This window comes from Hippoglossus stenolepis, chromosome 11, assembly GCF_022539355.2.
Source record: "Hippoglossus stenolepis isolate QCI-W04-F060 chromosome 11, HSTE1.2, whole genome shotgun sequence".
Lineage (NCBI taxonomy): Eukaryota > Metazoa > Chordata > Actinopteri > Pleuronectiformes > Pleuronectidae > Hippoglossus > Hippoglossus stenolepis.
The window spans coordinates 22932377-22960198 of NC_061493.1; positions in this window are offsets into that span (position 1 = coordinate 22932377).

The following is a 27822-nucleotide window of genomic DNA, read 5'->3' on the forward strand; positions in this document are numbered from 1 at the left end:
CAGGAGCCCGCGGCCCTTTTTTTTTATATCAATATTGCTGCAAAGCCACAGAAAATTGCTGAAAATGAAAAATGAAATAGGTGCGTTGTGTGTGTGCGTGTGTGTGGGGAGCGTTTAAAGAGTGGGTGAGTGGCCTCATGAGAACAGAGTAGCTGAGGAGAATCCAGCCTTTGGGAAGCAGCAGGCTGTGCAACCCCCGCCCCCCACCACCACCACCACCACCACCACCCCCTCGAATCTGCTCCCCGGCAGATTCTCCTTTTGGAAGCTTCCAAAATGAAGAGACAAGAACTTGGAAGCAGGAGAAACCAGCCTGATCCTCCTGCTCTCAAACATAATTATTCACCAGGCTCCGAATATTATTTGCAGAGAATGTGTTGATGCCAGAGGCCGTCGCGGTGCCGCCAGGTTGCAAGTGACCAAGATGATTTACAAGGGAGGTCAGGTCGAGGCCAAATTCTTTTAGTGGACATTTAGATCGGGTCCTTGTTTGTTTGGCGCAGACACTGAGTTCGAGGTTAATCCTGCTGCTGCCGGTGTTTATGGTCTTTTAATCCAGGTCGACATCTGGGATCAGGTGTAATTATCCTCCCGTCTGCTCGGATTCGTGTCTGACGTCTTCACATCAAGTCTCTTCTCCGGTAGATTCCATTTGTCAATTTGAAGTGGGAGCAAAATATCTTGGATGTGTGGATTTCTGGTTCAACCGGAATCAAATAAAGTAAATGAAACTGAAACAAATATTTGTCAGCTTTACTTCACTTCATTTCCACACATTCATTTAATTGTTAATCTGGAAAACAATGTGAATATTCAAAAAAATCCCTTTGAATTATCAGAAAAACATTCTCTGATATACGTTATTTTTATCTCATGGATTATTTGAACCAGTACAATAATATGGAAAATGCTGAATATTTCCATTTAAATGATTCTCTCTGGAAAAAACATCATCTGATGCAATTTGGATTATTTGAGCCACAGTATAATAATATTATGGAAACTGGAAAGTAAATCTAACTTGAAATATCTGTTATCTACCAGAATCTCGAGGATCCTGCATGTTTGCACTGGAAATATTAGAAACTACAAACTAAATTATTCCAATTTATGAGTTGGATTTTAAATATTTTCGTTTTTGTTTCATATTACCGATGACAGACGCTGAAGTTCAACAACTCTGACAATCTCTGAGAGTATAAATTAATTTCTCCCACATCAGTGTCACTTTATTCCAGGACGTTGATTCAGTGTCGTCATGACGGCTGAGAAGCTGGAGATGAATCTGACTCATAACCCCCCCCCGCTGACATACTGTCCAATTACCTGCTAATATCCACGCTGCCTCTGTGTGTGTGTGTGTGTGCGTCTCGGAGTAACTCAGAAAGCATGAGCGAAGGATAAAGATGCTGGAATGACACACATGTGCGCACGTATGTGTGCGCACGTATGTGTGTGCGCTCAGTATGTGCACCATGTGTCTGCATGTGTAGGAGCATCTGTGATGGATCAAGCTATCTCTGGAATGACATTCTTGTGGGCGAGTCTGCACGCGTGTGTGTGTTTCTGTTTGTGTGTGTGTGTGTGTGTGTGTTGTCTATGTGTGAGTGCACGTGTGTGTGCATGATGGATCAACCTATCTCCGCAGCGGCAGGATGACAGAGAGGAGCTGAAGATGGTGAAAATGGGAGAATGTCCTGCTGCTGTGACCGGAGCTCAGATGTGTTTTGGCTCCTGCAGAGAAAAAAGAAAAAGAAAAACACTTTAGAAAATTGCGTCGTCTCACAGAGTAGATCCAGATTATATAGCTTTTGATATTCTTTTACAATCTGCAGATAATGACTCTCGTGTATGGACTGCTAAATGTATGAAACAATACATGAGAAATAAACAAATGAACGTAGAAATGCATAAATATCAAACGTCAGTTCAGAAATGGAGTGGCAGCGCATGAATTCAATAATGTAGAAAGAAATACATGAGCTGCAGGAGCTGCAGGTACCGAAAGGCCAAGATGGAGTCTGGGTTAAATATAAATGTGTTTTATTCTGTTGAGTGATAAAACTAACGATCTCCACCAACATCAGCAGTTTAGATCCATAAATACACAAGAAAACACTTTGACTTTATTTCCCCCCGCAGGACGCCGGGCACTGGGGGTTCACTCCTCTCTAGAACCGGTCGGTGAGCGGCTGAGGTCCAAACTAAAATACGGCTTGAAAAATAAAAAAATGTCCAAGATATCTCCGCAAGTAACAGGACGAGAGAGAGACGACCTGCGTATTGATCCGGAAATCACTCCCCATCAAACATTATCACATCATAAAATACTTTACAGCCAATGACGTTCGAGACACACAATCTACAGTTTATTAAAATCAACCGATCTTTGTAATCACGTGGTTTAACGAAGCGTTGATGACGTCATTCTGATTATTACCAAAACACTGAGCCTGATTGGGATTAACTCATCGCTCCTGATGCTTTTAATCCACTTCGGTTTGTTGTGGTTCACTTCGCTGAACACACAAATCCAGAGAGGCCCACTTTTATTTATGTCGTTTTACGAGGTGGAATTTAAATTCTCGCCTTGTTTTCCCGTTTCGCCTCCTCCCTCCCTCTCAAGCTGGCTCTGGTGACCAGTCGACTCTGACACGGACCAGATGCTGTAAACATAAAAGCCCAGAGACAGATGATGTGCAGGCTTCCACCACCTATCCCTCCCCGGGGCGAATAAACGGGAGGCGTCCGGAGATTCTTCACAGGCTGTAAAACACTCCTAAACGCCAAGAAGCCCCGCCAGGCCGCAGCTGCTGTCATTACAGAACATGAACTAATTGATTGGACGGCGCACCCGCTGGTCCGGGATCAGGGTGGGAGGGGGGTACTGGAGATATTAGGGATAAGTGATGAGTGGAGGAGGAGGAGAGATGAGGGGTTGGGGGGTAAATTAGGAGACAAGGAAGGTGGAGGAGGACGTGAAGAGATGTGTGTGTGCGACTTTGCTTTATGAGGAGCAGTCGGAGAGTTGGATCTTGGGAGTTGAGGTCGTTTGGAGAAAAATGGGGACATTTTGTCTCGTCCTCTGAGGGTTAGGACACAAGCTGGAGTCAGGAGAACCTCTGTAGCTCTGCAGGCGTACGTGTGGAGAAGCAAAGACGTGGAACACATCGGCTGTTTAACAGATCTGCTTTCACAAGTAGATTAATAGAAATAAGCCAAAATGCCGTCTGGACCCACAACAACGTCAAAGAAGTGTCACTGTTTGTGTGATATTACAAACTAGTCGGACTGTAAACAGTGTACGGCAAACAGACGATGGAGTCTTGGTGCAGATGTGGAAGCCCCAAAATATTGACAGTTACCTCTATCGGCTAAATGACATCATAATAGAAATTGGGGCTAGGATAATGTCGTACTCACACATTTGACGTTTGACAGTCGGCGTGCCCGGCGCTTGGTGCAAACAATCACAGTGTCGTGCTCCAGACCCACAAAATGGCCAGCTGCTGTGCTAACGTGCGGTGCTAGCTGTCAATGCAATGCTAAGGGGAATAAAACCCAGAACCAGACGAGCACACGCACCAGATTCGACAGCTGCCTCGGCCTTTTCTTTGGAACTCACCCGGTTTGATCGACTAGCCCCTGTGACTGAGAAGCGTTTCCGTGGAAGCGTCCGACACGTACACGAGTTCTGTGTGAGTAGGGTTCAGGTGTTAAGGTGCGACGGTTCTCCTCAGGGAGGCGTCATGTCAATTGTGTGTGTCACGAGTGGGAGTGAGAAGTGAGGACGTTACTCATCAGCCGGTACTCACGTCGTGGAGTGATCCCACACGGCTGCAGCACTGGGACTGGCTGTAGGTGTGTGGACGAACGTACGCTCTAAACCATACGTCTCATTAGTCCTTAAAATAAGTGAGAATAGATGTAAATAGTGTGTGTGTGTGTGTGTGTGTGTGGACTAAACAAATGAAAGGACAAACCAAAGCGCTAAAGAGCCGTGAGCACGTTGGACAGACGGAATACAAATGATGGTTATTAAGGCTGATCCGATGCGTTTAAATTAAAGTGCAGGCTCCTCTTTTAGTTCTCAGTCTGTTCACTGTGATGTTTTTCGATTTGTGTTTAGAGTCGACGTTTAAAACTGACAGCTGCTGAAACGTGACACCGGATGAACAGAGACTTCACATTGTTAATCAACCTGTGGCCGGTTTTGAGTTTATCTGATGAACTTGTTGTAAGGATGCTTGTGTTTAAACATCTACCACAGTGGGTTGGACCACACCTCCTCAGTGTTAGCAGATGGGACACAGACCAGACTGAAAAGTTGAAGTACCAGTTTTCCCACTGAGACCCGCATCTTTATTTACAGACTTTCCATTTGAGGATTTCGTCTTGTTTTGTTAAACGTGAACGAGGGGTTTTTATTCCTCAGAGCGACGAACAGAGGAATAGTATTGGCGGCAGCATGCAAAAGTAAAAAGAGCCAAAGGTTTAAAGACATGTCGGTGATCTTGAGTCACACACACACGTCTCCTCACTGTTACTTCACTCTCTGCTGTCGTTTCAATATCCAGCCTTTTAAAAGTCATGAAAAGAGAAAGATTGACCCTGGAACATTCACTCAGCTTCTACGTTGCATGTGGTTCCTCCAGTACAGCTTCTCCTCCATTTCCCCCACCACCACCACCACCTCCTTTTTCTGCAGTGACAGCAGGAGCAAACCTCGGCTAAATCACCGGCCTCAGGCGAACCAGGTTAGCTTTCTAGTCCGGGCCAAGCTTCATTCTGTGTCTGTAACTGAAGATGAGCATCCACCGTGTTCTACCATGAGCTGGCTCACCATGAAGCACATGTGAGCCTCGACGGCTGCCAGCAGGCCGAGGTGACGCCGGTGTGAAACCGGCAGCCCCACCGGCCAATCCCATGCGACTCACAGCCAAGGTCCGTCCCTTCCTGGATACAGCGCGGCGGCGTGGAGGTTTTTTCTCCAAATGGAAAACTGTGATTTTTTAACACAAAAAATCCCAGAGTTAATCGTACCTGAAACGATTTGGTGAGAGCATCGACCTTTAGCCCGGAATATACCGATGCTTTTCAGAACGCCAGGTGTCTGACGGGCGCCACATGTCTATCTATACGTTTGTTTATATTTAAATGTCACACATTATTATTAAATGTGCGAAACTTGTGTTTGGAGCTGACGAACATGCAGACGGACAACAAACACACCGTCCACTGTTGTTATTATAGTTGGCTGAGGTTCCTCGTCATTCCAGGAGTTTGTTATCGTCTCACCGGGGTACCTGCTGGTGTTCGTTAAAAAACAAAACAGAACTACAGATGACAGCTTTGGATCCTCGGCCAGCTGTGTAATTACGGAGGAGTAAATGACAGCCACGGTGCTGGTATGCACGAGAAAATGTCAGCAATGCAGATGCTGTAAAAGCTCGTTTGTTTACCGACACTGGTGTAGAAAGGAGCGTGTGTGTGTGTGTGTTAGAGCATGAACTTGTCTGCAGCAGGACACTGTGTAAAGTCGCCCTATTATCCCGGAAAGTGTGTGTGTTCATGTGTTTTTGTGTGCATGCACTGACGTGTGTGTGTGTGTGTTTGTGTGAGCGTGTCCTTACAGGTGAACGTCTCTAAAACTGAGGCTTACTACAGAGCATACCACCGCCTGCTGATCCCGCCTCCTCTGCAAGTACGTGCCTGTTCTGTTTCTCCTGTTCCTCGGTGGGGCCGAGCCTCCGTCTCACTGTGAACACCGCTGCCATGCACTTTGAAACAACACACACACACACACACACACACAGGTAACGCAAACCTGACTGCCAGCACTCCCCTATGACCTTGTTGGGCAATTGAATGGTGCAGGACATGCGTGGGCGACGTGGTGTAAAACTGAGCTGTTGACAGAGACAAAGACACGTCTGGGTTCCGAGCCTGATGGAGAAGTCGGGCGGAGGGAGACGGTTAATGAGTAACACTCAGAGTGTGGAGGTCTGAACCTGATAGAGGAGTTTTTAATAGACCTGGACAAGGTGGAGGACACTGGATTCATTAGTGGCTTGTGCGTGTTACTTTATAAAGAAGGTACAGTTTTAGCATCACAGAGAATCATAAACTGATGAACATATTTATCTTCGGCAAAGGAAATAGTATTTAAAGAAGTTCCACACAGTTATGCAGTGGAAACTATGACTTGTAAATAAAAATGTACCTTCTGTGACTCTCAGAATTATGCAACAGGGCTGAGGGGGGGATTATTTTAGTCATGTTTTATCCACAGAAAGATTACGGACCTGATCCTCCGATATTTACAGTTGAGGAGACAAAGGGCTCAGTCACAAGTTGTTTTAAAGGTTTCACACGAAGAGGGATTCACAGGAGGTGGAGGAAATGTTTTTGATTTTCATTTCCAAAAGTAAAAGCAGTAATACCAGATCATTTAAATCACCACATTATACACAAACACGCTTAGATAAAGAAGTATTAAAAGTAAGACTTCATTATAAAAGGAGTGCAAGTACTTAAATCGGTCACTCTAGGACATGAACTTCATGTTGGATACCTACGGGGACAAACTAAGCCTTGTTGTGAAACAATGCAATACGGGCCCCTCCACCCCGGGGATGGGGGCCGCTGGGCAGGAGAAGGAGCTTTTTCGGCACCGGTGCCAAGAAGCCTATTGTTTGATAATCCCACCGGCTCCTATCACGACTGCTGAGGCTTCCAAGAGCAAAACTTTCTGGCTGCCGTTTCTTCAGCGTGGGGTCTGGATGTTTAGTCCGTCATTAAATCACGTCCTGTCCTGCTGCCAGAGATATGAAGTACTGTTTTTTTACGGTGTGCAGAACTCCTAATAAAACGAACCGCGGTGAGTCTCAGCTCCATTAATCTGCGATAACTAAAAGAAAGCGGTGTGGTGTGGACGGTAAAGAAATGCAGCATCGCCGTCCACACGGGCAGTTGATCCGGTTTGCGTCCCGTCGGCCGCGGCTCTTTCCAGCCTCGCGTTTCTCCGCCTCCTGCTCCGCTCCGACCCTTAAGTGGTTAACAGCCATCTAGCTGACTCTTAAATGGCCCAGATTGCCATTACAATGGTTTTCTGGAGTCATCCCTTACCCCTTTTAATGACAGCTGCTTCCGCCATTAATTCTCGATCAATAATGCAGAAACACTCAGAGCGAAGTCCATCCTGCCGCAGCTTTATTTTTTCTAATGCTCTCCGAAAGCTAATGAGTCAGGCTAATTGGTCCGTCATCATCGCCACTCAGGAGTTTACCAGAGGAAGTGGCTCTTTGCTTTTTGAGCTTTAAAGAGCATTAGCCCCGGCAACTGGTTTCCAGTGAGTGACCAGAACGACTTGTGCCTCCGCCTCGTAAAAAAAAGGAGGATTTCCACAATGACGGAGCAACTCTGAAGGAGAAGCTGCTACGTCCATGTAGAGTTGAGAATAATAACTTGTGATTCAGGGTCTCAGGGTCGGATGGTGATGGGAAGAGAAACCTCATAGAAAGAGACGTTGCATTTAGATTGATTCCACTTCAGACCAGGTGGTGTCGGATAGAGATTCAAGAGTCAGGAAGATGTTTTTGTTTCAATCCAAAACATGAGGCACATGAGAGGGAGTGAGACCGAGTCCCGGGTCCCAGTGAGAAGCAGTGACGTAGAAACACTAGAATCTAAAGAATGAGCAGAAGCAGCAATTAAAAACAATAGAATATCAAACTAAATTAAAATCATACAAGCTGTGATGTTTTAAAAAGAAATGAGCGAGACCTTTCCCATGTCTGTTTATTTTGCGAAAAAGATTGCAGTGTAAAAATGAAAATGAATTAATATGTACATACTTTGTTTTTGTAACTTTCAATAAGATTTAGGTCCGTTCCCGGTTTTAATGTTTTCTCAAAGGATTGGCGATATACTTGGTTTTTATGGCTGCCTCACATATCTCGCATTTGTTTATCGCATTAAATTCTTCACGTCCTCAGAAATGAATGTCTCCTGTGCAAGATGCAATATGCACATGAACTCTAGGGGCAGTGCAGGGGCAGATACTCACCATTCTCATGTGAAGTCCTTGATTTCAGGGCCTCACACAACATCCATAATGATGTCGAATCACGTTTTAACCCTTGGCTAACCCACCTGCAACGTCGCCAAGGTGTTTATTAGCGATCTGTGGTGCGCCCTCTAGTGGTAACAGGTGTATACACTCTGGACTCTGGCCCCTGGTGCTGCAGACCGAGGAGGAACAGGAGGAACAGGAGGCTCACGAGGCGAGAGAGCAGAAACCCGAGTGTGAACACTGTAGATGTGTAGATTTGGCAGAAGCAGGTGTAGCTCCTCCGCGTGTGTGATCTATTGTCACATTAAGTCCATAATACAACTGAATGGTCGTGGCTAGGAGGCTGTTTCCTAATGGGAATCCAGCTCATTTAGCAAACTACTCTATGGGGCGTTTTATTTGTTTATGGCCAGAATAATGCATATGGGAGTCCAGCCGTTTGGAGAAATGAACGGGGACATTCGTCGGCTGTTTGAAAATGCAATCATTGGGCCGTACATAAATTTCCACAGAGAACTCATTTCGTCCCCCCCCACCCTCTTCTCCTCTTGCCAATACGAGGGGGGAGGAGGGAGGGGGCGCTTCCCAAATCCAACATTATCTTGTAAAAACATGTAAGCCGATGGATTATCCATAAATCACACCGCATGCAATACCCAGCATGATCGGCGCCGTGTAATCATCTCGATCATTTCAAACAAATAGTCCCTCATCCGATCAATACAGGTTCAGACGCAGGCGGGAGAAATGCTTTTTCTTCATGGATTTTGTAATCAACAACAGCCTCTCGGTTACATGGTGACTGCCACGTGTTTTTCAGTAAAGACGGAGTGCATGAGGTGACTGCATGGCTGCAGTATTGAACGTGTTTTACATAAAGGCCTAAGTGACTTGGTTTGATGGAGGGACAGTTGTCTGAGGGACGATTTGTGGACATCAGTGACCAGGAGGTTAGAACAACAGGATTTAATCTGGTTTGAATTTAATACAGTGTCGGAAAAATCCTCAATAAATAGACTTAATTGAATATTGTATTGGAACGAGAAGGGAAGTCAGGGGAGGACAAACCTCCACCAAGACCCAACAGGCCCCCAATGAAACCACAGTTAAATTCACTAGATCCAGATTTTCATTTGGATCTGAACCAAATCCCAAACACAGAAATATCAGCCCCCTAAATATGAGTTATTTTATCAAGATCCATGAATTGATCTCGGAGAAATCAAGGAAAATATTGAACAACATCCTGCTCAGATTAAACAAGTGACACAATCCTCCACAAGATCTCATGGAAATTGGTTTGGTGTTTTTAGCGTATTCCTGCAAACAAACAGAGACGAAAACAACTTCCTGTAAATATGAATCACCTGTTGTGGACCTGACGAGTTTGCAGAGCTCTCCCACTGCTGAGACACGTGTGATTAAATACTGGCAGCGATTCATTGATATGAGGAAAAATCAATACCAACATATATATTATTTGATCAGTTTGTTAAGATGAAATCTCTTTGCGGGGGGGAGCCTGTCCAGAACCATCATGGCACAAACACACACTGACGCAAAAGGACTGTGAGAAAGTAGAGGGAGGAAATGAAGAAGAAAAATAACGAGCGAGTCAAAGGAAGATAAGAAGGAACTGAAAGACGTAAAGCAGAAACAGTGGGAGTTCACTTTAAATGCAAACAAGAACAGACCATTTAAAAAACAGCAAGCATGCGATGACGTGATTCTCCTGTGAATCATTACGTTGGAGAAGATTTTCCATAAACTAACAAATGGACCTGGTGACTTTTCCTTTTATCGACCTCTGCAGGAAGTGACACTCGCTCCTTATCTCTACTTTCTTATTATGACCGTGACACGGCGTCGACGTTTCTTTACCTCGTATGCTTTAGAAGGTTTATTTAAAAAAGGTTGTTGCACATTTACAACAATCATCATGTACCTGGCATCATTTCACTTTAAATAAATACACGTCTTTTTCCTTTTCTAGTGTTGGTTTCTTTGGATAATAACGTTTTTTTAAAGACAACCCTGGGATTCTACTCATCTGAGAACTCGACGTCACATAATGATGAGATCAACAGGAGAGAGAGGTGTAACCGTGCCAATGCTTTTCACCGTATTTGGTTGTTTGGGTTATTGGCAACAGAGACGTTCAGGCTGTGTGCGCACATGCTCTCACATAACCTGCAGCAAGAACTCAAAGTTATTTGAAAATGTCAGCTCGAGCAACAGGAGCCATCAAAACAACTCAGGAATTATGTTTCTTTTAAAAAAAAAAAAAACATCTTGAATTGTTCAGTTGTAAGTTGGAAATAGACGGTGTCTTGAGGCCAAACTGTATCCTGGTCCCTGCAAGACCTTTAAACACGGTCGGGGAAACGGGAGCTGAAACCGAAATCTCAACAGATGTTAATCAGGATCTGATGACACAAGAAAACACAAGAGGCAGTTGGTACAAAATAGAAAAGCTAGAAATAAAAATATGAAGGTGAAAAGTCAGAGTGAATCAGAATCTGGGTTTATTGCCAAGTAGGTTTACACATACGAGGAATTTGCTGTGGTGTGTTTGAGCAAATATACTTGTAAAGAATATAAATAATAATAATAATAATAAATATATTATAAGCTGAGGGTATAAACCTGCTAACTGGGCAGCATTAGTCTTCCTTCCCACTTCCTGCCTCTTGCTGTTTTTCAAAATTCACGCTGGAAAACGTGCTGAAAATTCATTCATTTCATCTTCATCTTCTGAAAGCTAACGGACATGGATGAAACAAACGAATCAGAGCAGTACCACTTGAAACCCTGGGGGGGGGCGGTGTAACGAGGAAGACATTTCAACGATTATTTAGGAGAGACTTTGCGATCTTAAGAAGAACATCAGTCGCCATGTTTGACGTCAGATGCAAGACTACACAAAAGAAGTTTCACTAATTTGAAATGTTAAAAAAATCAAACTCAAAGAGCTATTTGTATTTCTCTGGTCCACGATTTGCTGACAGAGTGAAAATAGCCGTTTTATTCCACAGTTTTTTGATGTTTAATTTAAATTGGAGCCGTCCCATCAATCCGAGGGCAGAACCGCAGCGTGTCATTGACCTTCACACAGCACAGCGTTCACACACTGTAGCTTCTGTCTCACACATGAAATCTGTGGAATGCATCATGAGATCGAGTTGTTTGGTCCGATCCCATCCCGTGATCGTGGACGCAGCACGTTGTCTAATTATATCACGCAGGCTGGAAACCCTCCCTGTTGCTGTGCGATGGGTCTGAACCCACACGACCAACACGTTTCTGTGCATTCGCTGCGTTCAGCCTGATGTCACATGTTATTTTAAGCCTCTGTGCATGTGTGCAGGCCAGATTTCTACGTCTCCAGGAGAAAGAGCAGAACACGAGGTTACGAGATCAGACGATGACACATCCTGTCTTTCTCTCTTCCTGTTGGCGAAAAGAATAAAAACTGTAGCTGCGACTTTAAAGAGATACCGGACACTCGAATTGGGTTTTTAAGCTGTCAACTAAACAATATGACTGTTCTTCGATCCATGATAATACATTAACGCTGTTTAGATATCATATTAATTAGCGTATTTATAAGAAATAAGGGGTAGAACATAGCTCATAACGCCACCTAGTGTTTCAAACCGTCCTGGACCTTGCAGGGACATTGTTTACGTAGAGTCAACCATTAGGTACGTCTCTACGTCTCATGATATATGAGAATGTTAACACCATCAAATCATATCTGTGCCGCCTGTGACCTCTCATGAGTGGGAATCTGGAAACTGTGCTCGTTTTCAGATCTATGCTGGAACTAAACCTCTATTCACCACATGGTCGACCATTCAGAGACGTCCCCCGTCCCCCCTCCATGTCCTCAGAGATGGTTTCTTCAGCTCCAGCTGTGTCAGCACTCCGGAGGATAGACACAAGAAACTTTACTCACTCTACTTATGTGATGTCTTTCTGCAGCTGTAACATTGCAAATTTACCCCAGTGCGGGACTAATAAAGGACGTCTTAATCTTAATTTATTGATCCCCATGCTGGGGAAATTTACAACGTACTCTGTAGGTCATACGTGTTCGTTGTCGTGTTCTCGGAGTGGGAAGGGTGTTGCCGTGTGTCTTAGCCCCGCCTCCAAGCACTGCGTCCTGAAGAGGAGCCAAACGTTTGGGGTGGAAGTTACACTTTAAGTATCAGGAGAAGCTCTTTGTCTAATTAGTTTCCATTTAAATCTTCTATAAAGTGAAACATCTAAATTTGGCCTCACTGACCGGAGCTTCGAGGAAATGGGCGCGTTCCTCACGTTCCGTTCTTAATGTAAGAAAACTCCCTCGCCCTCGACAGATGTGGCTTCTTGCCATCTAATTGAACCCAACCTCTCAGTGATTGGTCCCCTGCTGTTTGTGAATGGGAACACTGACTGGGAAATGTCATTCATGTGTTGGGTTGAGGCTCAGATTAAAGGTCCCATTATTGTCAAATGGCCTGCTGGTGCTATCCCCAGGCACATTACTCTGTGGAGGTCACCGTGTTAATAGATTCAAAACTAGCCCATTAGCATTGTGCACGCATGCTGCGCGAGTGAGTGCTTTTAAACAGAGTCGCAGCGATATTTTTTATTATTATTATGTTGTGTTTGATTGTGAATCGTTGTAGAAATATTTTATAACTCTCCATTAAATGATATTTTAAGCCGCTCACGCAAACGATTCAATTATATCATGGGATTGGATTTCCTCCCGACGCTCGTACATGAAAACGATGCAGGAAAGGATCAGTTTTTATTAAAATAATACAAAAGTTGGTCCTCGTTGCCATTAATAATGAACGATTGTGCACAAATCTCGAGGTCGTCTTAACAAACACTGTGGAAAACCCAGTGTGGCATCCATAAATGTTAACTCAACAACAAATGGGCATATTGTCCTAATTTTGGACGTATTGGATGGAAACCAGAGCTGAACACAGACGGGTAAACATTGAAATTGATGGTATTGATTGAATTAGCAGAAACTGCCTTAGGAGACGAAGGAGAAAACAGTCATGATGAATTTCTCGGGGAGGCTGAGGCCGAGCTGGACGAGGACAGAAGTTGATTAGGAACAAAATAATGAAAAACATCTGTGGATATATTTAGACTTTCATGTGTCGAGGGAATTTTCATACTTGTGCCCTTTTTGTTGAGTGAAAAAACATCAACATGAATCAAAAATACGTTTTAATTCAATTTTTCACAAAGGCATGTTTTTCTGTCTAAAAAACAGCCACTTCCAACAACACACTTCACTTCTATTGACTCACACACGACTCACGTGCATGTTGATAATGGTCAGTGCTGCAGAAGGAAGTCAAGCACGCGACACATGGGAACATTGGTCGTCCATTACTCGGGCGCACGTTTGTATTTGCCCTTTGGCAGAAATGGCAAAAAAAAAATGGCAAATCTGTTTTCAATTGAACAGTTTACCAGCCCGGTCTGAAAAGAATGAGTTGCTGTCGTCACATCGATTCTGCATCTACATAAAAGTCGGAGCAGGAAACCTGCAGATATCTCAGGCCCGAGGCCTCAGCACGGTGACAGTGAGTCACTGTGCTGCACGTCGGAGGCACGAGGGAACATCGGGTTGATCCCAACTTTGATTGTTCTCATCTACAAATACTTTTATTTAATGACTCATTATTTTTGTAAACGTCTTGTGAGGAAATCAGTGAGTTACAACATCTACAGAGGACACGTGACAGTAATTTATGGCCGTAAGGAAAGTGCAGATGAATGAGAGAAAACCTTGTGTGAAAATCAAAAGGATTTCACAATCATGTCTTGGCTGCGTTTCTCTGAATGTGCACAGGATTAATCCAGTTCCATTGTCTTAAATGTGCAGGATCCTCTGACACTTAGTTCCTGTCCTTTTATATGATATGCATGTCAGTGTATAATAATGTGTGGATATCTGACCCGAGCCTGTCGGACACCGATGCGTCCCTGCAGTTTCAAACGAGTCGAGACAGGTTCCAACAAATATTTAGGAAATTAAATCTGTGTTCATGTTGGCAAAAACATTGGCTTTTGTCGGGGTCGGACACAAAAAGCTGAATTCCTGTTGGGTTTGGTTAGTTTTCTCTCAGGCTCAGACGGGTGTGGAGAGAAAACTGTGGCCGGCGCCGCACTCTAGTCCTTTTATTGTTAATTACCTCCATCGGAATTAAGATGAAGTATATCTTCTTACTCTTTCCCTTGTGCCAAGTCAGATACATTAAATCCTAGTTAATTATGTATAAATGTCAGCCTCCCATCTATAACAATTCCTTCTTCTTGTCTCGATCTCAAAGAGAGAGGTTTTAAATCCTCACATTTGACAAGTTGAACCTCTCACACGCGAGTTCAGCTTCTCCATCTTGTGCTGGTCAAAGCGCCCTCGTTCCGTGTCTTTCCTTCCTGCGCTCTGGCGAGGACGATGACGGCCATGCGCTCTTCCTGCAGCCACAGGACGGGAGAGACTGAGTCATTCACTCACTCGCGGGACGCGTCCCAAGGGGTCGACGTGACACGGAGAATAGATGGTCACAGTTTTCTAAGGAGCGAGAAAGTGGGTTTGTAACCGGAAGACTGTCTGGTCCATTTCCTGGAACGTCTGGGAAACGACATGTTCCCCATAAGTCACTTTTGATTGACTATTGATGGTTCTTCGAGCGAGGCGTATTGTTCTGATTGATGGCCATTGGAATGGAAATTAAAAGTTTAACATATGAATCACACATGCTGGGGAGCGTCGGTGTTATAAACAACATTCCTCTGGACCTTTCTGTGGTTTGTGGCCTTGAATCAAACGTGATCACAGCGGCACAACAACTGTATCACCGACACACTTCAGGATGTGAGCCTCTCTGCCAAGCACGAGTGGAATCATCACATGAAAAAGGAAAGTAACCCTGATCCCCTCCTCTCCTGCGCAGACCATTATAAAGCTGTTTTGATGGAGATTAATCACCCCCTCCCTCCTCTGCCCAATGTGGTTTATTCACATTTTTTTTCGCAGGCGAGCGTTTTTTCCCCTCCTGCTAATCTCCTCAAACATTTTCAGGCAAGCCGAATGCGGGACTGGTTTGAGTGATCAAGCTAAATTGCCTAAGTGGCCATTAATAGTTTATAGGGTCGACGGTGAAGAAAGACAGGCAGGGGGAGAAGGAGAGGAAAGCTAATTAAATCAGTGTCGGGGGTCGCTGGTGTCTTGGGCTGGCATGGTGGGCTGTAAAGATTACCATTATCATTTTCATTACCCCGGCTGATTGTTTAGAGGTGGGGGGGGGAGAAGAGGGTCGGGGATGCAGACACAAGTGGCATCAAAGTGCTCCATCGTCCCTGTTTACAAACCTCTGACAATTTCCATTATCGTAAAGTTACGGCGCAGGGGGTCGGAGATTTGATTTCACAAACAATACTTGCCCTCCCTCTGGTATATCATTTTCATGGTGCGTTTGATTTTCTGGATATGTTATAGAAACAGGAGCAGCTCTGTTAAAGCGTTTTTTTTTCAGACGTGAACTCCATAGAATGCTTTCTCCGGAGTTTGCCTTTCGCACAACAACAGAAGTCGTTCAAGCGACACTGACGTCGACCCTTATCCCCAAAAACTCTTGAATACGTCCGTCAACACCATCAACACCACCACTCACTCGCAGTGAATCCTCTGCACAATGCACAATTTCACTTGGGGAAACTCTGGACATATGTGGCACGTACAGCCCTTCTGGAGAATTTCAGATTATCCAGAGGTCAGTGCATGTCTGAAACCCCCTCTTCTGGTTCCAGACTTTCTGCAGGAGTTCAGAACCCGGCTGCAGGGACTTGCTCCCGTTCGGCCACAGGAGCATCAGTGAAATCAGCCGCAGGTTTCAGGAGATGAGGTCTCACTCCACGAGGTTGAGATCAGCGGATCTGTAAAGGTCGGGGAGGTTCCTCTGGACCCAGTGCACTGTGTAATGTTATATTTCCCGTTCGAAATAAAGTGGATTAGAATCATAGAATATCAGAAATTTTTGAATAAAAATAATCAAGTGCAACCTCAATTGTCCATTTCTTATATTTCTGCGTGGCTCAAGTTGCATCTTCTGTTTCCACATATATTTGATGTAGTGGAGGGAAAAGCTTCAGTCTCTAGAGGCAGATGAAGATATAAACTAAATCAACTCTGTATATATTAAATAAACTTATAATAATGTCAACTATATATATTAAAAAAACAACTGTTATTAAAGGTTAAAAATAAAAGTGGAGAAAGTAAACTCATATGCGCTGCCTTGCTTCATCGACTACTTCTCACCTGCTGTTTGTCCAGCGAGGTAATAACGGCCGTGACCTTGTTCCCATAGCGATGTGTTGTTCATTACCGGGTGCCGGTTTGCACCGGGCCTGTAGCTCGTCCACACTTCTAGCTCCTGCCACGGCCGAGGATCTGCCAGCACTGGGCGGTGTCACACACTGCGCTGGTTTATAAATATGCGCTAATGAGCAAGCCACTGATTGTGCTGTGGCACGCTTACTCATTACCCGGGATCACCATGGAGACGCTGTTTGCGGAGGCAGCGCTGGATGCCATGGTGCTCGCATACGGAGCAGCATATATTCAGGAGAGACGGTGCATCGGAAATAAATACCTGCTAACGAGGAGTCAAAACAACCTGGGCAAAGATTACGTATAATAACGATTCTAAATGAGAACTGATTGATTTTTTTTCTGCTTGGAATCACAATCTGCACTTTTTATTTGCATTTTCTGAGGTGTTCTAAGTAAAATTCTTATAAATTACCAAAGAAAATGTGTTTATGCAGATTTAGAAAGTTCCTACACAGACACTAAATGTCTCCGGTGCATCACAGACTATCCCATAATAAATAGTAATGATCCCAAACCTCTGCAGCACCAACCTGTGCAGAAAGTGAACGTATGAACTAGCTAAATGCTAATGTCCGCATCCTCACATGCATAGTGACGTCACAATTTAGCATGTTAGCTTGCTAGCGTTTGCAATTGAGTACGAGTGGTAAACGAAGAAATGCAATTAGAGCACGAGATGAAAACTAGTGCAAGATTATGACGGGGATTTACTGAGACGCCCCATTTTATTAGAATTCAGCCTCTGGGGACCAGGAATGTCATGAGCCGATTTCCAGGCAAACTAATCTGATGTTTGTTGAGGATGGAAAATGTGGTTTTGATCCGTCCTCTGGGGATCAGGACAGAGACATAATTACATGGTAATAATAACTTCGTTTTGACCTCTGTCCACTTGTTTGTCAGCAGGATTACACAAAAACTACACAACTGATTTCCGTGAGACTTGGTGGAGGGATGGTGTTTGGGTCGAGAAGGAGGCCGTCACACTTTGGCGTGGATTTGGACAAAGGAGGGCAGTGCAGGGACTAATTCATGGATTTCGGTGAAGAACAACGCAGCACATTTCTGGGACTGATATCTATTAGTGTGAGTGTGTAATTTGGTGCAGCTTGATTAAATTTAAGAGGATTGTTGAGCCTTGGCAAACTCGACCGTCTGCCCGGCCTAATTGTGATCAAGATATTTCAGTCTGGAGAGAAGGACGAGACGATTCGATGGAGCTGCAGCATCATTAGACATTTAAAGATAAAAATCGTTTCCCTGACGTGACTCTGACGTTTTACACTTCACTGCTAACTATACAAGCAGAAAAGTCATGGCAACAAATACGATAAACTTTTCTATATTGCTCGAACGTTGATGAACGATTCCCACATTGGAGCCTGACAGGAAACTCGGCGAAGGGGGAAAATAAACCACAGAGATTGGGAATCCCATTTCTTGTAATTGGTAACTGCCCGAAACCCACAGGAGTGTTTATGCAATAAGCAAGAACACGTGAAATGATTAGATTTAACAATTCAGCACTTGGTGTAAGCGAGTCCACGTGTCGGCTCTGTGAAACGTGTGTAGCTTATTGACTCTTGTTGCCTGCGGTGTGTGTGCGAATGCAGTGGGATGCTGTTCGCTCTCCGCAGTGGAGCTTTCTGTTCCAGGTCTGGTCCAGCACCAAACTGGGAGAGGGGATTAGGGAGACAGCTGGCTCGCTGGATCCCAGCCCCGCTTCTACAAATGCTGCTTTTAGGGAGGCTTGTATAATTGGCCAATCAGAGAAATGTCAGCGCGGGTTATGTAATAAGACATAAGTCACAGATCGTCCTTGTTTTTGCTCTTTCTCGTCTCTGAATGCCTGTGCTGCTGTTCCCTGGTTAACACACGTAGTTGTGTTGACGTCACACTTTTACTGTACTTTGGCTAAAGTTCTGCTGAGCGTGAAGAATTCAGCGTAAAATGGTTAATTGGTTTCTTTTCTATTTCTTTTTCAGGGACGACTTGAGTTGCTATCAGATGAAGGTTTTGGTTATGAGCATTAAATTATGTCCATTAAATGGACAGTGACACTAATTCTAACAACCAAACTGTTCAAATAACCTGATTCACTCTGGAAAACAACAAGTAAAGCTTCTAAAATACGATACTTCCATAATTTAACCCATTAAAATACAAAATCATGACATGTACACAACCAGGTTTCGTACTGTTTATATCTGAGTATCTAATTCATTCACTCATCAAAATATGACGTATCTATCCAATAATAATAATTTTAAGACATCTCAATACTTGTCACGTGTAGAGTTCGAGGTCCCAGGAAGTGCAGTGTTGAATTTGGTGCGTTCCCGGGCACTCGATATATTCAATATTAATAAACCTTGAACAAACATGGGACCTGAGCGGCAGCTGGGACTCATAAGCGATGTGGTCGATCACAACAACAGCACGTGTCCAATAAACAGGTGAACAGCAGTTTGTGCAGCCGGTCTTTACTTTACTTTTACACTTTCCGAAAAGAAAAGCTGCAACCAGCATCACCACAGGCCAAGAAACCAGTCCACTCCAAACAGGCAGGTTTAAAACAGCCACTGCACCAGTTTAAGAGACAAGTCAAAGTTAGTGAGTGTTTAAATGTGTCAGGGTCCACGTGGTTCAGGAGACATGTTGGGAGGCCAACGACTGTGACCTGCCATTGGAAATATAATCAAGACCTGAAATCCTGATTATATTCCAGTTCTATTTGGCTGGATTTAAAGAAACTTTCCCAAAACCTGTGCAACATATTACTCTGTGTGTGTGTGTGTATGTGTGTGTGTGTGTGTGTGTGTGTGTGTGTGTGTGTGTGTGTTTTGGTGAGTCTGTGGATCAGGGTTTTATGAGCTCGGCCATCAGCTCTGTCTCCCACTGCTGCTAATGTTTCTGCTGGTGCTGAACTGTTCTGCTGCCAGACTCTGTAATGGAAAAACAGAGGGTCCAGGCCCTGGGATGTCCAAGTACTGTGTGTGTGTGTGTGTGTGTGTGTGTGTGTGTGTGTGTGTGTGTGGTGTGCAAGGAGGGAGGGAGTTTATTTGTGTGTATGCATGTGTCAGCATGTGTGGGTGTACGCATGCAAGTACTGTAGCGGTTTGCAGCAGTAGTGTGTGTGTGTGTCAGTGTGTGTGTGTGCATACAGCAGACTGTAGTTTGTGTACATGCACTGTGGGTTGCATGCATGTTTGTGCACGCACATGTGTGTCCTTTTTTGTGTGCATATTCATGACAGTTACACAGCACAGAGGTAATTATTTGCCTGCATGTGCATCAGACACACAATCACACATGAGGAGAAGGAGAATGTATGTGTGAGTATGCAATAGTGTGTGTGTGTGTGTGTGTGTGTGTGTGCAAGTGTGCATGCCCAGCTGCCTGAGTGCCTTTGTGTGTGTGTGTGTGTGTGTGCCTTCCTGCATCTGTTTGTGCATTCACATCACAAAACACAAAGGCAAATGGGAAACATGGGATGGGCGGAGGGGGCCATTTGGGAGTGGGTTGGGGGGGTTTCAGGGGCCACAGCTCTCCAACATCTGCAGGTCCACTCCCACATTCAGGGAATTCCTTGAGAAATGTTCACCATTTGTCTGGGCCGATCAGAGGGGGTGGGGGGCGGCCCAACTTCGACTGCGATTTCGTGCGTACTTTCGTTTTTTTTTTTCACTCATACACCGTGCAGAGGAAATGAGTTTTGTTTGCGGAGAGACAAGAGTGACAGCGAGCGGGGGACGGTGGCGTGCAACGAGAGGAGGGAGTTCACTTGTCTGGTTGATGTATGACAAATGGATATAGGAAATGCAGGCGGAGTGGAATTGGATTCTTCTTTTCCCAGCGAGATGGCGATGACTTCTTTTTTTTTCCGCCTCCCCTTTCTCTCCTCCCTCCAGGCGATGAGGTTATGGATTTGGACAGGTGTGAATACTGATGATGAATAGTAATGTTGTTAGCCCTGAATGGAGTGCAGAGATGGATGGGCCAAGCGCCGGCTTTTGATTATGACGACTGCAGAAGGATCGGCCGCCGCCCCCATGAGAGTTTACGGGGAGTTATCGGGTGTAAATGGCAAAATAAGTGGCAAATAAATTCTCGGGGCCTGTAGTTGAGATTTGCTTGATTATACGTGTGTCACTCGCGATATCAGGGGAAAAAGTGTAAAAAGCACACATGCGCAGGTCATCGAGTCGCAGGGGAGGGGGAGAGGATGCAGATGCAGAAACGTGAGTGCACACACACACACACACACTGGAGGATACAGTCGTTGACGTGCAAAGAAAAACACACAAACACATCAGTCAGCACAAGAGCAGATGTGTGTGTGCATGTGTGTAGCGGAGTGTAAATACATATATGTACGTGCTCACATGGGAAGAAATAAAAGTAGATGCCTGCACATGCAGAGGACACACACACACACACATACCCTTATTTTGTAAGCTTATCAGGACTTTGCATGGACTTACATTCACTGTGGACAAACCTTAACTTAACTTAATCACAATTCACATCTTAACTCTATAACAGCAGCTCAGAAATAACACTTAATAATCATAATAATAACAATAAAGTTCATTTGTTTAGCACCTTTCATACAAGAGATGCAGCTCAAAGTGCTTTACATACAATATGGATAAAATAAATGTGAAAAGTTATTCCAAATAAGAGGAGAACAGATTTTAAGAAACATAAGAACATGTTTAAATGATTTTTTTAAAAGAGAAGAAGTGATAAACAATATAAGAACTAACGTGAACTTGAATAAATCTAAAATATCGCTTCTCTGATATCTAGCGACAGTCTGTTCCACGCCGTTGGAGCTTCGTTCCAAAAAGCTGCTTCTCCCGTTTCCTTTGGGCTGTTGTCGGGAACCTCTGATAGATTTGCTGCAAGATGATCTCAGTGTTCTAGAGGAAACGCAGCTAACTAGACATTCAGCTACGTAACTGGGTCCATTCAGGGTCGTGTCTGTGAGGAGGAGAATCATCTGCCTCATTAGGACCGAGCTTCGGTTCCCACGAGGTCAACTGGTCCTCACACACACACACACACACACACACACACACCTCCAATCCTTCCAATCAGATGCTCCGAGCGACTTGGAAACACTCGGTAGAAGAAAATGAAATCTGATAGATTCCATCCACATTCTTCTGTTTGAGCCAGAACTGTAGCAGCACTCCTCTAAAAACACGAAACCAAGACGAGGAGAAGAAGAAGAAGAAGAAGAAAACAGGAACTTTCCACTGCTGCTTCCCCTCTTTTCTGTCTCCTCCTCACATTTCAATGAGACGGTGGATGATTGATCTGAGTCTATTATTGTCTTCTCCCTCAAGCAGCTCCACTAAATGTAGAGGAATATGCTTCCAAAGCTCATTGTGCGTTTCTGTCAGTGCAGTTATAAACGACAACGCTCGCTGTGCATTTAAAGAAACAGCTGATAATGAATATTATTTTTTTCTGTTGTCAACAAATCTGCTTAAAGGACCAAAAACTAACAATGTACGTCTTGTGCTTACGAGGACGTGTGTGTGTGTGTGTGTGTGTGTAGCTAAAGCCTGATATGACCCACTCTTCTGTGCCATGGAGCTGAATTGCTGTCCAGAAACTATTAAAAACACACAAACGAGCCACACACTGTTGCATTGGATGAGATGTTCCCTCATTAGCATGAACACCCACTCCGCCGTTTATTTTGACTCCCTCCCACACACAAATATCTCAATACTCAGCAGACTACAGCACACAATGTGTATTAATACGCGTCTATGAACAGGGTTTTTCTACAGATTTAAAGTGCTCAGTTGTGTATGTGAAATTTAAGACTTGTTCTTAAACTTTTTATGAAATATACATCCACATGTCGGCACAACGGGTTTAATGGGCTGAGAGCCACGTTCCACAGCCTTTTGAAACCATTGAGAAACGCACTCTTTGTTGGTTTTGGTCTTTTTGGGGGGGGGGGATTTGTTCCTACAACTCGCTGAAACAGTTTACTAGAGTTTAAAACTTTAAAACTTTGTCTTCTGTCTGCGTCCGACTCCTCAAACCAGCGGAGGCTCGAGTCCTCCTGCAATATTCTTTCATCTACCCTTGAACTAAAATCAGACAAAAATACACGGACAAAAACATATCCTCCTTATTGGTGGAGATACAAATTAAAGTGTTTGACGACAATAAAGACCACACGATACATTATTTTATTAATAATCTGCATGAATTTAACTTTTCTTTCAACCTCTGTCAGGTTAAAACATCGTAAAACCCTAGTTCTCTTTCCAAGTGTTTCCTGTATTCCAAGATATTACGTTTGTATATTTCAGTCCGTGCCCCAGTAAACTTGCATGTGTTAGAGATTAGCTCGCACGCAGAGGAATGTAAACATGTTATTCTGCTCAGCCTGCTCCGCGGTAACTTGATGTCAGCCGTCTGCTACTTCACGGACGCATGATTTTTATTGTAATATGACCTTAACCGGGTTATGAGCTAATATCTGGAAAGATATAAAAGATAATGCCATAAAAATAAAGTATCGGATAAGGTAAACACAATCACTGAAATGTTACCAGCGGACAAATTACCTCCTAAAAATATCAATCACCTGCTATTTATTAGTGGAGGCAGAATTCAATTAGCGGACCTCCATCATGGCGGCCCTAATTCAAACCACACAAGGTCGGAGGAGGGCGCGGTCTGTTTATCTCCAGCTGATGAAGTGCTGCACGGCCTGGTTCAACCGCCGTATTGCTCCTCCCCGCCGAGCCCTCCCCGACCCCCGCCATCAGCCCATGACCTTTGACGCCCGGCGTCAGGGGCCGGCCGACATCTGGTCGGAGCCGCCCGGCCGCAGCCACGGAGCGGCTGGTGGGTGGTGCCGCTCCACATAATTCACACCTCAACAGACGGGGATGGGCTTTGAAGCTGGCGTTTTCAAAGAGCCGGCGCTGTTTGTCCGTGCCGGGGGTCGGGCGGTCGGGGAAGGTCACAAACCGTTCAGATGTCATACCTGTGTTTGGACTTGTAATTCACACGGAGGACGGTGTTTACACTTGGCCTTAATATTTAAACACAGGTTTTTGTGGCCTTAAGCGAGGGACTGAAGTCATTTACTTTGCCGTCAAGATCAGAATTTTCAGTGAGGAATAAACCCAGTATATAACTTTTTTATGATCTGGCTTATTAACTCCCCTTTGGTGCCATAATGTTCTCATCAGGCCAAAGTAATACTTCTGAGTTTTGTTTGATTTATGAAAGTCAAAGCTCGAAAAACACAAACTGAACTCCTCTTCCCAAAAGAATCCAAACAGGCAACGACACATTCAAAAAACAAAAAGAGTCAGCCGAGATATTTTGAACTTGACATTTTTTCATACAGACACGTTTCAGTCAAATGTTCCCAAACGCGTTCCCTGTCCAGATCCACCCCCCTCTTTTCAAAACCTCACTTCACTTCCCTCAAAGTGGCAAACAGTGTCTCGGGGGGGCCTGTGGAAGCGCTGGTATAAACTGAGCAGGTCACAAGTTCAAACTCTCTCAACAAACAATCTGCCCCCCCCCGAGGGTCTCCCTGGATAACACCGTCACCTGAACGCCTCACATTGGAATTTACGTGTCTTGTTAGCAGACATCTTGACGGTGGCGTTTGTTTCTACCAGCTCCCTCAGCTGGGGCCCATGTGTGACGAGACCCCCCGCCCCCGCTCTCCTGCACGTGAAATCCCAGCATCAGCAGCTGCAGCAGCCGGTCGCTCCGATGTCCCGTCTGCACGTCCCTCGCCGAGGACGTGACCGAACAAACGAGAGCAGAAGTACAGTGGCCTCGCACCATATGGTTTCCATGCTCGCGCTCTAAATCGACACTGCGAGGCAAACTGTGTTGTTTTTTTTTGTTGGAGGAGTATTATGCAACAAAGGCTCATGCAGGGGATAAAGAGAATGTGCTACCGCTGACGAAAAAAATGTGCTACGAAGCAACAACCCCCCGCCTCCGCTCACATCTTGGAAAAATCCAACCGGCTTTCACAAGGTTCACATTCCACTCAGTAGCACGTCTACAGTAACTGGGTGAAAGCTGGATAAACACAGCAGGGTTTCTGCTTTCGGAAAAAACTTAACCAAATACAAACTTTTCATTCGTCGGTTTTGTTTTTTCGTCCATCTCGACTCGACGTGGCGGCAAGAGGTTGAAAAGTATTTCAGGAGGAAAGTAGAATGTCGCAGGAACTCCGCCAAGGCCCGGCCTGTCCCTTGCCTACAATCCTTCCACCAACTTTTCTCAACGTATCATCAACGTTTCTTCAGAAAGAAACCTGCCACCAGCGTCACGACAAACAGCCCGTTCCACACAGGCAGGTCCAGAGCGATCGCTGCGGCGGTAACGATGTTTTAGTGTCGTTCAGCAACGTAGATACTCGGCGAAGATCAAGGAAAAATACGCAATTAGAACATCTCCTTGCGAGCCTGAGATTGGACATGAAAGTCGTCCGCGTGCAGCACCCTGACCTCCCCCGCTCTTACACTTTCACCTCGCTGCATCGAGGGCGCTCCACTCCTCTGCTCCGACACTTAATGTTGCCATTGGATGTAAATTGCGACCTGTGAAATTGCACAATATGAACATTATTCCCCGGATACTGGGACGCACAAGAGAATTATTAGGGTCTGACATCGATGATGGCTGACGGGACCTGGCTCACAGTTAATGTTTCATCCTGAAGGTGTTGATGGGGTTGAGGTCAGGAGCATCATTCCGTCCCGGGGGGGCTGTTTGCTGTAAGTCAGCAGCTGGAATCGGACTCTGGATTGGTCGAGGAAGCGGCTGGACCTCGGTACTTCGGCTCCACAACACGATCACTGCTGCACGGACTCAAAAGCAATAGATTACAACCCCCACATCCAGGATAGGGCGGCTTCATTGTTGTTCAGTGGGAAGTGGAGACGCGTCGTCCATCTTTATTTACAGTCCACAGGCATTAGAGGGATACTGGTGGTGTGAAGGTGTCATATCTGAAAGCAGCTCATCCCTGCACTGTTGTAAACTGCTGGAGGTGTATCGTGTAACACCACGTACACACAGACACACACACACAGAGACACACACCTACATGCTTACCTGACCCACATCACCCTGAACTCGGAAGAAAATTTCCACTCGGTTTACGCCTCAGGTCTTTGGGTGAAGAGCTCAGAGCGGCAGAGGGGAAACAACAGGTGAGACGGACGGAGAGAAGTCTTATCTGATGTTATGTTGAAATAACTGGTGAACTGTGAGTATCACATGGAAGACTAATGACTATCAGTCAATTCATAACTCATACTAGGCACAATATCTTCATAAATCCATTAATTACAGGTTAAATCCTTTAATTACTGGTTAAATCCATTAATTACAGGTTAAATCCATTAATTACTGGTTAAATCTTTTAATTACTGGTTAAATCGTTTAATTACTGGTTAAATCTTTTAATTACTGGTCGGCCAACCGGGTCTCAACCGTCACCGTGCTAACGTGAGCTTGAGTAAATGTCACCGATCGGCAGAGAGCAAGTTGCTGACATGTTGCCAAACCTGCAGGGATTGAGAGATGTTCTCTGCTCGGGTTTTTTCTGATTATGTAACTCTGGTTATTGTTGGAGAGATGATGATGATGATGATGATGATGATGATTTCACTCCCAGTCTCCCCAGTCAGAGATGTGTCTGGACCCTGTGGACTGTTGCTTCTCTTCCCCTCTTGTTGTTGTGAGTTTGATTTGCTCAGGAAATCATATTTAATAATTTGTTCTTGTAGTTTAGTTTTGTCTTGTAACAAATAACCTGACGATACAAGACTGAACACTCACCAGGCTGCATTTCAAAAGCTGCAACTCGGGTATTTATCCAAATAGGGAATTATTATACTGTCCAATATGCTACTCTATATTTGATATGCTCATTGTAAAGAAAACCAAGGGATGAGAAAAATAAAAGCAGGGGTTAACATTTCGTTTTAAATGACAACGTAAAGTAATAGATAATAAAATATATATTTCCATATCCTCTTTGGTAGTTTAGTGTGTTAGCATGCTAATATGCTAATTAGGTCTTAAACTATAGTAAATGTTGAGCTGGTGGTTAAAAGAAAAGTCAGAGAATCATCTCAAGTATCTTTTATTCAGTCCTTGGGGAACAAGAATGTCTTCTTCAAATTCGACGCCAATCCAGACAAACTGTCGTCGAGACTTTTCACTTTAACCAAACCTGTCGACTGGCTGCTGATGTCAGATGAAAAGTAAAGAGATCACAGTTATTACACTTCATCATCCGGGGACCAGAAAGTGTCTCAAACTATTTTTTTCCCACCGATCCGTCAATGGAATAAATCAACATTTATTCTCCCGTCTAAGTAAAAACTTTGACCTGGAAGTGGTGGAACATTAAAAGTTTAGAGATTCATCATCTGGAGACTTTGAGGATTTAAACCAGTCCTTCCAAATGTTGTTGTTCCTGTTTCCTGAAGGGATGTATTTTATTATAAAGGTTCATTTAGTAAAAAAGAAGAAACTGCACAATTATTATTATTATTATTATTGTTATTTAGTATTGCCGTAGTGACTGGACAAGAAAAAACGTAAACATCCAATGACATATGACGTGACATGCAATGAAAAGACAAAGTTCGAAATTAAAGTTAGCCATGTTTGAGAACAGAAAAAAAAAGAAAATCATTTTTCTGTTGTTTGAAACTTTCCCGCACGTTTCCAGTTTTAGCCACAACCCAGTGAGTGATGTCACTGCAGATGTTTTGTGTTGGGGGCCATATAGAAAACATCTGCTGTGACATCACCGATTTGATTCTTCAGCTTTTTCAAAACAATAAAATAAAATAAAAACCCTTCGGCTTTGGTACGAAAGAAACGTATCGTCCCCTCCTGCGCCGTAAAGGTGGAACTTGAGCTGTAAAGACTTGAAACCTCCACAAAGCCTCTTAAATAAACCGGCTGCTAGAGGAGAGACGGCTGTCGGGCCGATGGTTATGTAACATTTCCAGTCTGGAGGCGGCCCCCCCGTAACAAACACGCTGCATATCCATCAAATAGTCAAATTACAGGACTAATAGCCGCGGCCCGTGCAGTAATAATCCTTCATGCTCCGCTGCTGGCTTTTCCTTTTGAAGATCAGTTACCGCGAGCGTCAGGTTGTTACAGATCTGTCGTATCGGTCGTGTCTTGGACTTTTAGCAGAACCGACCTATCGCTGTTACATTTAACCTCGTTCCCTCGCGTACACTGTTGAACTTTTTTCCTCTTGACCTTTTTCTTTCTGCGACCGAGGCTGAGA